The sequence below is a fragment of the Chiloscyllium punctatum genome, chromosome 33 (genome assembly GCF_047496795.1).
Source record: "Chiloscyllium punctatum isolate Juve2018m chromosome 33, sChiPun1.3, whole genome shotgun sequence".
NCBI classification, from domain to species: Eukaryota; Metazoa; Chordata; class Chondrichthyes; order Orectolobiformes; family Hemiscylliidae; genus Chiloscyllium; species Chiloscyllium punctatum.
Window position 1 is genome coordinate 45,887,944 of NC_092771.1, and position 12,118 is coordinate 45,900,061.

Consider the following 12,118-nt stretch of genomic DNA (forward strand, 5'->3'; position numbering starts at 1 on the left):
TGCTGGAAATCACACAGAACAACCAGAAGGTGCTGGAAAAGCTCAGCAGATCTGGCAGCATCTGTGAAAAGAAATCAGTTCGCATTTTCGATCCAGTGATGCTTCCTCAGGGACTGATGTTACTGAGAAAAAAAAGTCTGTTTTTATGCAGAAGATAGGGGTTAAGGAGTAAATGATAAGTGGGGATAGAGTCCAAAGAGAGAGATAAGAGCATTTGGACAAAGGAGTGAATAACGATCGGACGGGGGGAGGGTGAATAGCTGTTTATGGGGACTGTTAGTGGCTAACCATAGGTAGTGTGTAATGGCAGGCGACGTAATAACAAGGCCTGGTATGTGGGGTAGGGGGGAAAGACACTAGGACGTGGGAGAGTTCAGGACCTAAAATTATTGAATTTGATGTTGAAGCCAGGGGATTGCAGGGTGCCCGAGTGGGAGATGAGGTGTTGTTCTTCCAGTTTGCGTTAAAGTGTGGCTCTGGAAAAGCACAGCAGGTCAAGCAGCATCCAAGGAGCAGGAGAATTGATGTATTGGGCATGTCAGCACTTCATCAGAAATGTGGGTGGTGGAATATGGCTGAGAGATAAATAGGGAGGGGTGTTTGGGGTTGGGGGAAGGGAGCTAGGGAGGCAATAGGTAGTTGTAGATGGAGGGTAGTTGTGAGAGGATGGAATGAACAATTGGGAAGGAAGATGGGCAGGTGGAACTGTTCAAGAGGCCAGTGCCGAGTTGGAGGGTTGAATCTGAGATCAGTTGGGGAGTGGGAGATGAGGAAACCTTGATGCTGTGTGGTTGAAAGTTCCCAAGGTGGAAGATGAGGAGTTCTTCCTCCAGGTGCCGGGTGGCTCGGATTTGGGATGGAGGGCTTGCATGTCCTTGGCAGCGTGGTGGCGGATGGGGTGGGGGGTAGCCGAAGTGGTCGGCCACAGGGCAGTGGGGTTGGTTGGTGCATGTGTCCCAGAAATGTTCCCTGAAATATTCCACAATTTGGTGTCCTGAGAGCAAAAGACACAATAGGTGAGGTGTTTGGTTGGGCAGGGAAATCTCTGCTGGATGTGGGAGGATCCAGTGGTGCCTTGGATGGAGGAGAGGGGAAGGTGTGGGCACAGGTTTTCCACCTCTTGCAGTGGCAAGCGAAGGTGCCTGGAGTGGAGGGTGGGTTGGTGGGGACCGTGGATCTAACGTGGAAGTCACAGAAGGTATGGTCTCTGTGGAATGCTGAAAGGGTTGGGGAGGGAAATATATCTCAGGGGGTTGGATCTGATGGTGGAAAGAGCAGAGGATGATGTGTTGTATATGGATGGAAGGTGAGGATGGGGGGGATTCCATCTTTGTTGCATTTGGAGGGGTGGGGTTCAAGGGCAGTGGTGTGGGAAGTGGAGGAGATACACTGGAGGGCATTGTTGACCACATGTGAGGGGAAATTGCAGTCCTTGAAATAGGAAGCCATTTGGTATGATCTGAAGTGTTCTTCCAGCTTGCATCAAGCTTCACTGGAACACTGCAGTATGCATGAGACAGAGATGTTGGACAGGGAACAGTCTTGTGTGTTAAAGAACAGGCAACTGGAAGCTCAGGGTCTTTTTTGCAGACACAATGTAGATCATCAGCCACCATTTCCACCACCGTCACTGAGATTCTAGAAGGTTCCTGTCTCCTCCATTAACAGCTTTCCACCTTCCCACTCCTTTATCTTTCCAAATGTTCCTGTGTCTCTTTGGGCTCTGTCCCCACCTATTATTTACTCTTTAACCCTTATCTCCTATAGTCCAAAGATCTGTAGGTTCGGTGAATTGGCCCAGCTAAGTTTCCCGTAGTGTTCGGGGGAAATGGAGAGTAATAGAATAGGAGAATGGGTCTGGGTGGGATAAACTTCGGAGGGTGGGTGTGGAATTGTTGGGCCAAAGGGCCTGTTTCCTGAAGGGATTCTAATTTTCCCAGCTGTCATCGGTTCTGAGGAAGGGTCACTGGACCCGCGATAACCCATGGTGTGTGCAGGAGGCGGAAAGGGGAGAGTGGCAGCAGAAACCGGATGAAATGTATCAGTGTAGACTGGGAGGGTTTAGTTACACTCTGTGCAGGTCGTTCGTCTGAATTAGAAACTCTTGGTCCCACGTTTGCAGCAAAGGGGAAGATGGCTTGGGCCTCAGGCAGTGAGAGGTCCTGGGTTATAGCCACCATCTTTACTTGGGGCAAGGTACAGCAAGGAGCATGCACACGTCCTCTACCTGGGTGGGGGCGGGGTGATTTGAAGAGGAGCATTTACACATGAAACACATACCAAGAGAAGTGTTTGTCTTCACTATTCATCTTGCAGTGACTGTGAGCTTTGTTTTGTGAATTCATTTTATGGGATATTAATTGAGAATAATTGAGACTGGGATCTCAATAAACAAGTTTCTACAGTCAGCGGAGTCATCAGGATCTGAATATCATTGGCATTTAACTGTGGAACGAGAAAGGATGTCTGTTCTGTCTGTGGGAAAATATCTTCAATGTTTTTTTCAAGCCAAAAGCAGAAAGAGTCCATGGTTGGATCTCCCTTGGGGTATGTGTTCAATTCTTGGCCCTGCAGCTGTGGAAGGAGGTATTGGCCTGAGAGGGCGCACAGATTTATCCAAATTACACCTCGTCTTTTTGCAGGAACTGTCAGATTTAGTCTCAATCATCCACTTTATAATGTTAATCTGTAAACTCCCTACTTCCAATTCTCTGCAAATTTCTCACGGACTCAAATTCCAGCACCATTTCAGGTGGAACGTTCCAGATTCTGACAACTGTCTGTTCATTCAGAAACTGCTGAAATCCATTTTGACTCTGGGGTTACAAAGGGCTGAATTGAAAGATGCAATGCTGGTCCTGAGCTCCCATTGAGGTGCATTGGAACAGTACAGTGTAGATGTGAGCAGACAATGAAAATGACTGGGCTGCACTGTGAGAGCTGCTTGGCTCAATGAGAGTGTTTTGGAGTTGGGTGTAAACAGAGTGAGGTGAGACAGGGAGAAGGTGAAGCTGAAACTCCGTTTTAGTTCAGGCCTTTCAGAAATTCACAGTCCCAATGGGAATAGCCAATTTGTCAGTGATACCTGTGGAGTATATAAGTTTTTAAAGAATGACATATCAGCTTAAGTAAAGATTTTTTTTGTTATTATAATGGACATGTTTGAAGTGAAGGAAGGTTACTCACTCATTTAAATTCTCTTAATGGGAGTAACTAGATGAATGTAGAGAGACGTTGTGACAGGAGCCCTCAGACCCGTGGTGTGCTCCTCTTGCACAATGTAGGAAATAAGGGCCGCTTCCAGTGTCCCTGACGGCTATTTGTGCAGCAAGGGTTCCCATCTGCAGCTACTGGGAAACTGCTTTTCAGAGCTGGAGCTGGGAGTGGACTCAATGTGGAGCATCTGCAATACTGAGAATGTTATGGACAGCACGTTTAGTGAGTTAGTCACCCTGCAGGTGAGGGTTACACAGGCAGAAAGGGAATGGGTGAACATCAGATCTAGTAAAAGGCTCAGGAAGTGAGTACAGGAGTCCTCCATTGTTATCCCCTTCTCATACAGATACTGTCTACCACTTGGGATTCTGTAAGGGCAGGAATGGGTGGGGTGGCTTCTCGGGAAATCAGCATCAGCCAGGTTCATGACACCACAGAGAGCTCTGCTCAGAACAAGAAGAATGAGAGTGGCAGGGCTATAGTGACAGGGGATTCAATAATCAGGGGTACAGCCAGGCACTTCTGTGCCCACAGACATGAATCCAGGATGGTATGTAATCTCCCTGGTGCCAAGATCCATGATATCATGGAGTGGCTGCAGGACATTCTGGAGCTGGAGGGTAAACAGCCCGTGGTCGTGCAACACGCAGATACCAACGACATCGCTAAACAGAGGGATGAGGGCCTGAAAGCTGGACATAGGGAGAGCAGAGATGCATTAAAATGTAGCTCCTGAAATGTAATAATGTCAGACTTACTCCCAGTGCCATGTGCTAATGAGAGCAGGAATGAGAAGGTAGATCAGCTGGATGTGTGGCTGGGGAAATGGTGTACCACAGAAGGGTTATGATTCCTCAGGCACTGGGACTGTTTCTGGGTTAGGTCGGACCTATACCAGCCTGACCGGTTACCCTGGGCAGCGCTGAGACAAATCTGGTGGGAGCTTTTACCAGTTCTGTTGGTGAGTTTGTAACTAGTCTAGCAGGGGGATGGGACCTAAAGTGTAGGCTTATATGGGTCCGATTCAGGACAGGGAAGGAGAGGTAGAATATTAGTGATGTAGTTAGCAGCTCAGAAAGCCAAAGGAAAGGAGGATTAAATGAAGATTGAGTCCCTGTACAGCCATCAGTCCTGACATCCCAGGAAGGTGAGTCAACAAAATCTGGAGCTGTTTACATGTCTATGACTCCATGTGCTTCTCGAAAAACTCAATGAGGTTTGTGAGACACGACCTGCCCTTGACGAAACCATATTGACGATCTGAAATCATATTGTTGTTTGCCAGATGATTACAAATAGTGTCTCTTATAATCCTTTCCAAAACCATTCCTACAACAGAAGTAAGGCTCACTGGTATATAATTACCTGAGTCATCTCTACTGCCCTTCTTGATCAAGGGCATAACATTTGCAATCACCCAGTCCTCTGGTACTGAACTTGTAGGCAATGACAAATCAATATCAAAGCCGAAGCCTTTGCTATCTTCTCCCTGGTTTCCCAGACAATCTACGGATAAATCCCATCCAGCCCAGGGGACTTGTCTACTTTAATCCTTCTAGAATTGATAACACCTGTTCGTAACTAACCTCGATCCTTTCTAGTCTAACATCTTCTACCTCATTATTATCTACAATATTCTAATTTTCCTGAGTGATAACCAATGAGAAATGTTTGTTTCGCACCTCTCCGATTTCCACACTGTCCACACTCAACTTCCCACTTCTGTCTTTGATTGGCCCTATTCCTACCCTATCCTTTATTCCTCACATACCTATAGAAAGCTTTAGGGTACTCCTTTATTCTATTCACAAAAGACTGCTCGTGTCCTCTCTTTGCTCTTCTTAACTCTCTTGAAATCCTTCCGAGCTGATCTGTAAGTCTCCATCGCCTCATCTGTACCATTTGTCTCATCAACACATAAGCCTCCTACTTCTTCGTAACAAGAGATGCAATTTATGTTGTAAACCACGGTTCCCTTCCCTTATCACTTCCTCCCTGCCTGACAGGGACATACCTATCAAGGACACGCAATATCTGTTCCTTAAACCAGCTCCACATTTTCATTGTCTGCATCCACTGCATTTCGCTCCTCCATCCTATGCATCTAATTCTTGCAGAATCGCATTATAATTGCCACTGCCCCATTGATAAGTCTTCACCTGTGGCATATACCTATCCCTTTTCATCGCTAAACTAAACATAACTGAATTATGATCACTCTCTCCAAAGTGCTCACCTACAACTAAATCAAACACCTAGTCCGGTTCATGACCAAGCACCAGATCCAATGTGGCCTCCCCTCTTGTCGTCCCTTCGACATACTGTGTCAGGAAACCCTCCTGTACACATTAGACAAACACTGATCCATCCGACGTACTAGAGTTATAGCATTTCCAGTCAATGTTGGGGAAGTTAAAGTCCCCCATAACCACCACCATGTTACTTTCACTCCTACCCAGAGTAATTTTGCTAATCCTCTCTTCCCACTCCCTGGAACTCTGTGGTGGCCTATAAAAACTCCAAGCAGTGTGACCTCCCCTCTCCTGTTTCTAATCTCAGCCCACACTACTTCAGTAGACAAGTCCTCCCCAAATGTTCTCTCAGCCACCGTTATACTATCCTTGACTAACATGACATGCATGGGCCCATTGCGGTGCTTCAAATTCCATGAGGCAGCCATACTGTCTATGACAGACAGACTCAGTCTGGAACCTCCTCTATCCTTAAGACCTTATGCACTGCCTACGCTCCTCCATTTCCCCTTTGCACGTTCCCTTTTCAACCCATCCCATCCCACCCCACCTGCATCACTCCACAATTGGAGCTGTCAAGGGCAGAAGTCTGTGGAAAACCCTCCCTAACCTTCTCTATCCTCCGTTAAGATGTATTTTAAAATCATCCTCCTTCATCAATATTTTGATCATCCATGAAACACCTTAGGAGATTTGCCATTATGAAAGATTCCATATAAAGCAAGTAGTTGTTGTTATTGCTGTACATTAGGGGAAACAGAAATGATGCTTTCAAAATTCGAACAAGAAAGTCACTGATACGTGCAGTGTGTAGGCCAAATAATAACCTCACATTGGGATGGACAATAAACAAAGAAATAGCTGATGCCTATAAAAATGGCATGTCTATTACCATGGGTGATTTTAATCTACATGTAGATTGGTCGAACCAGCTCAGTCAGGGTCGCCTTGAGGAATTCATTAAGTGTATACATGATAGTTTTTTTGAACAGTATGAAATGTAAACAACAAGGAGCAAGCTCTCCAAGATCTGGCCCCTGTGCAATGAGACAGGAATAATTAATGACCTCAGAATTAGGGATCCTCTTGGAAGAAGTGATCACTGTATGGTTGAAGTTAGAATACATATGGAGAGGTGTGAAGATAAATTACTTGCCTTCGATCTCTTCATAGCCAACTGCCGCTGTGAGATTAACCGCCTCAACTTCTCCACCCCTCTCACCCTCGGGACGTGCATCCCTCCACTCCATCCGTTCCAACCCCAACCTCACTATCAAACTGGCAGACAAGGGAGGCGCGGAAGTAGTTTGGCACACCGACCTTTACACCGCTGAGGCGAAACGCCAGCTCGCGGACACCTCCTCCTACTGCCCCCTTGACCATGACCCCACCTCCCACCACCAAACCATCATCTCCCCATCCACCGCCTCCAACCTCATAGTCCCTCAACCCCACCGCCAGTTTCTACCTCCTGCCCAAAATCCACAAACGTGACTGCCCCGGCCGACTCATTGTCTCAGCCTGATCCTGCCCCACTGAACTCATCTCTGCATACCTCGACACGGTCCTGTCCCCCTTATTCCAAGAACTCCCCACCTACATTCGGGACACCACCCACACCCTCCACCTCCTCTATGATTTTCGTTTCCCCGGCCCCCAACGCCTTATCTTCACCAGTCCCTATACACCTCCATCCCCCATCAAGAAGAACTCAAAGCCCTCCACTTCTTCCTTTCCCACTGTACCAACCAGTATCCTTCCACTGACACCCTCCTTCGACTGACTGAACTGGTCCTCACCCTGAACAACTTCTCTTTCCAATCCTCCCACTTCCTCCAAACCAAAGGAGTAGCCAAAGGCACCCGCATGGGCCCCAGCTATGCCTCTTCGTAGGATATGTTGAACAGTCCATCTTCCGCAGCTACACTTGCACCACCCCCCACCTTTTACTCCGCTACATCGATGACTGTATCGGCGCTGCCTCATGCTCCCATGAGGAGGTTGAACAGTTCATCCACTTTACCAACACCTTCCACCCCGACCTCAAATTCACCTGGACCATTTCAGACTCCTCCCTCCCCCTCCTGGACCTTTCCATTTCTATCTCTGGCGACCGAATCAACACGGACATTTACTCTCAACCGACCGGCTCCCACAGCTACCTAGACTACACCTCCTCCCACCCTGCCCCCTGTAAAAAAAACGCCATCCCATATATCAAATTCCTTCGTCTCTGCTGCATCTGCTCCCAGGAGGACCAGTTCCAATACCGTACAACCCAGATGGCCTCCTTCTTCAAAGACCACAATTTCCCCCCAGACGTGGTCGACGATGCCCTCCACCGCATCTCCTCCACTTCCCGCTCCTCCACCCTTGAGCCCCGCCTCTCCAACCGCCACCAGGACAGAACCCAACTGGTCCTCACCTACCACCCCACCAAACTCCATATACAGCGTATCATCCGTCGTCATTTCAGCCACCTCCAAATAGACCCCACCACCAGGGATATATTTCCCTCCCCTCCCCTATCAGCATTCCGAAAAGACCACTCCCTCTGTGACTCCCTTGTCAGGTCCACACCCCGCACCAACCCAACCTCCACTCCCGGCACCTTCCCCTGCAACCGCAAGAAATGCAAAACCTGCGCCCACACCTCCCCCCCCTTACTTCCCTCCAAGGCCCCAAGGGATCCTTCCATATCCACCACAAATTCACCTGCACCTCCACACACGTCATTTATTGCATCCGCTGCGCCCGATGTGGCCTCCTCTATATTGGGGAGACAGGCCGCCTACTTGCGGAACGTTTCAGACAACACCTCTGGGACACCCACACCAACCAACCTAACCACCCCGTGGCTCAACACTTCAACTCCCTCTCCCACTCCACCAAGGACATGCAGGTCCTTGGACTCCTCCATCGCCAGACCATAGAAACACGACAGTTGGAGCAAGAGCGCCTCATCTTCCACCGAGGAACCCCTCAACCACAAGGGATGAACTCAGATTTCTCCAGTTTCCTCATTTCCCCTCCCCCAACCTTGTCTCAGTCAAATCTCTCGAACTCAGCTCCATTTTCCTAACCTGCAATCTTCTTCCTGACCTCTCTGCCCCACCCCCACTCCGGCCTATCACCCTCACTTTGACCTCCTTCCACCTATCGCATTTCCAACGCTCCTCCCCCAAGTCCCTCCTCCCTTCCTTTTACCTTAACCTGCTGGACACACTCTCCTCATTGCTGAAGAAACGCTTATGCCTGAAACGTCGATTCTCCTGTTCCTTGGATGCTGCCTGACCTGCTGCGCTTTTCCAGCAACACATTTTCAGCTCCGATCTCCAGCATCTGCAGTCCTCACATTCTCCTCCAGTGCGAAGATAAAATCTAATACCTTGGTCCTGTGCTTGAACATGGGGAACTAAAATGGAATGAGGAAGAACCTGGATAATGTAGACTGGAAACAAAGATTTTATGGTGGGACAGTTGATGAGCTGTGAAAGATTTTCAAAGACATTTTAGGAAGTGCTCAGCAAAGGCATATTCCAGTGAAAAGGAAGGACTGTAAGAAAAGGCGGTGAACAAAAGATAGGGAATTCTACACCAGTTAGTTTATTCTCTGTAGTTGGAATGATGTTTGGGTCTATTATAAAGGAAGAAATAGCAGAGAATCTCGATACAAATTGTCCCATTGGGCAGACAGAGCATGGATTCATGAAGGACAGGTCATGCTTGACAAATCATTTGGAATTCTATGAAGACATTTCGAGCAAGGTGGACAATGGGGACCCAGTGGATGCAGTGTACCTGGATTTCCAAAAGGCCTTCAACAAGGTGCCACACAAGTGGCTGTTGCATTATATAAGGGTGCATGGGATAGAATATTAGCATGGATAGAAGATTGGTTGAATAACAGGAAGCAAAGAGTGGGGATAAATAAGCCTTATTCTGGCTGGCAATCAGTAACTAGTAGTGTGCCTCTAGGATCAGTGTTGGGACTGCAATTATTTAGAATTGATACAGATGATTTGGAGTTGGGGACCACATGTAGGGTGTCAATGTTTGCATCTTAGACTAGGATGAGTAACAGAACAAAGTGTGTGGAGGACTGTGAAACTTTGCAGAGGAACATATATACATTGAGTGAGTGGGCAATGGCTTGGCAAGTGGAATATTATGTTCATGTTTGGTTGGAGTAACATTAATAAAAAGATTATTACTTGAATTTTAAAAAAGTTACATTATTTGCTATGCAGAGGCACCTGAACATCCTTCTGCAGGAGGGTTAGTCACCAGGTATAACAATCAATTCAGAAGGCAAATGGAATTTTGTCCTTCATTTCTGAAGGGATTGTGTTTAAAAGCAGAGGTTATGTTCTAGCAAAAGTGGGTGCTGGTGAGCCCACACCTGGAGCACTGCATGCAGTTTTTATCTCCTTACGTGCTCAGGGATGTACTACCCTGAGAGGGGGTGCAGAGGAAGTTAACTATGTTGAATCCGGAGGTGAGGGGTTTGGCTGAACAGAGACTGAGTAGATTGGGATTTTATTCATTGGAATTCAGAAGAATGGATAGATATAAAATAATGAGTGGAATTAAAAAAAAATACAAGTGGAGAGGATGTATCCACTGGCAGGTGAAGCTAGGACAAGAGGGCATCACCACAAAGTCAGAAGCAGCAAATTTAAAAGTGAATTGAGAAGGGATGTCTTGACCTTGATGGAGTGCATTGCCTGGGGAAGTATTTGATGCTAGTTCAATGAACGTTTTTAAAGCGAAGTTAGTTTATTTTATAAAAGAAATAATTAATTAAGGAATACGGTAAGAACGTGGGTAAATCGTTCTGCATCCACAAAATGATCAGCCATGATCTTATTGAATGGTAGAGCAGGCTCGAAGGACAGGACGGCCTTAACTTTTTCCAAGATCTTTTGTTCTTTTGTTATACATTCCTCCCTCACTCGTGACTTGGAAGTGCTGGTGTTGGATTAGGATGGACAAAATTAAAATTCAGAGAACACCAGGTTATAATCCAACAGGTTTATTTGGAAGCACTACTTTGCTGGTCCTTCATCAGGTGGTTGTGTGATTTTTAACTTTGTCCCTCACTCTTGTAACTGAAAAACAGCAACAAAAGCCACGAAGCAGTGCGCAAGCTCCAGCCAACAGTTGGTATTGAGGACAATGAAGAAGGTTATCTCAGAGTACGGTGGGATATTGATCAGATGGGCCAATGGGCTGAGGACAGGCAGATAGGATTTAATTGAGATAGATTAGGTTAGAATATCTGGTTGGCATCGACAGATTGGACCGAAGAAGTGATTGATGTCAGTGTGGACCAATGCCGAGGCAGGGGAGGAGCTGGAGGACCTGGCGGGGCAGATGGTCCTCCGGCCAATCAGTGAATGAGGGCGGGACTAGACTATACCACGTGATCATCCTCGCGGTGGGTGCGGAGAGCTGTCGGTAAGGAAAGAAATAAACAGCAGGAAGCGGGAGGGAAATGGTGTTGGTATGGTCTGAGAGGTTTTACAATCATTTGGCACACATCGGAAAATACAAATTTGAAACTTACAGTCCCGTTTTTGCAGCAAACGGGAATATGCCTCGTTGAGTAATCGGCCCGAGTGAGCGCCGCCATCTTTATTCGGGGCAATGATTCACTGGACACGTGCGCGGCCGCCAGCTTTGTAGGGGGCAAAGTTCAGAGGGATGTATGTGCAGCTTTCCCTGGTAAAAAGACTCATAGGGCAGGATTTACACAGAGCACATTCAAACCCAGAGAAATGGACTTTTTTTCTGGATTTGTTTCGTCATTCATTTAAATAATTTGGATATGAATAGAGGCTGTATAGTTAGTAAGTTTGCAGGTGACACCAAACTTGGAGGTGTTGTGGACAATGAAGAAGGTTATCTCAGAGTACAGTGGGATATTGATCAGATGGGCCAATGGGCTGAGGAGTGGCAAAAAGGATTTAATGAAGGTAAATTAGATTTGGATATCTGGTTGGCATAGGTTGGACCGAAAAAGCCTGTTTCTGTGCTAGACATCTTTGACTGTGGGATCATAAAAGTGAACTCTGCTTTGGTTCACCTCTGGGTTCTCTGATGTCCACTTGTTTATTATCTAGCTTCCTCAGTCTCTCGTGGGTATATTTTTGCTCTGTATAGTATTTTACTATTGCTTTCACAGCTGTTTTGTAAATGAATTGAAAAATGTAGAGCTGGAAAAACACAGCAGGCCAGGCAGCATCCGAGGAGCAAGAGTATCAACATTTCGGGCATAAGCCCTTCTTCAGGAATGTAAATGAATTGTCCACTGCTGCCCGGCTCCTGACCGTATGATGTTCCATTATCAGGTTATTTTTTCCACAATATCTTTGACAGTCTAGAATTCTTTTTTCCAATAAGCGAGTGCATTTTCCTTCCATTTCTGACAGTCAAATTCTGCACCATTTTCATTCCCTGTGATTCATATTGCACTCCATGAAACATCAACTGTGTATTTCTCCTTCCACAGAAGCCAGTGATCAATGCCAAAGCCTTGTTGCCTGTGGAGAGGGTGATGTTTGACTGCCTTGTACTGCTGCAGTTTGTATGGTGAAGGTGGTTGGGTAAGAGACATTACAGATTATTCACTCAGTGATATTGAAGAA

General features: G+C 46.7%; 1 long non-coding RNA gene across 3 annotated transcripts in view; it reads left to right on the forward strand.

Annotated features, from left to right (window-relative positions):
* Positions 1 to 12,118, forward strand: part of LOC140458542 (uncharacterized) — a 69,199-nt gene that overhangs the window by 17,297 nt on the left and 39,784 nt on the right. For 2 of the 3 annotated variants that reach the window (XR_011953507.1, XR_011953509.1), the window contains exon 2: positions 11,983 to 12,076. This is a non-coding gene — a long non-coding RNA (uncharacterized lncRNA). Of the gene's footprint in view, positions 1 to 11,747; positions 11,822 to 11,982; positions 12,077 to 12,118 lie in introns of those variants that run through there. The other variant, XR_011953508.1, reaches the window with a different exon arrangement.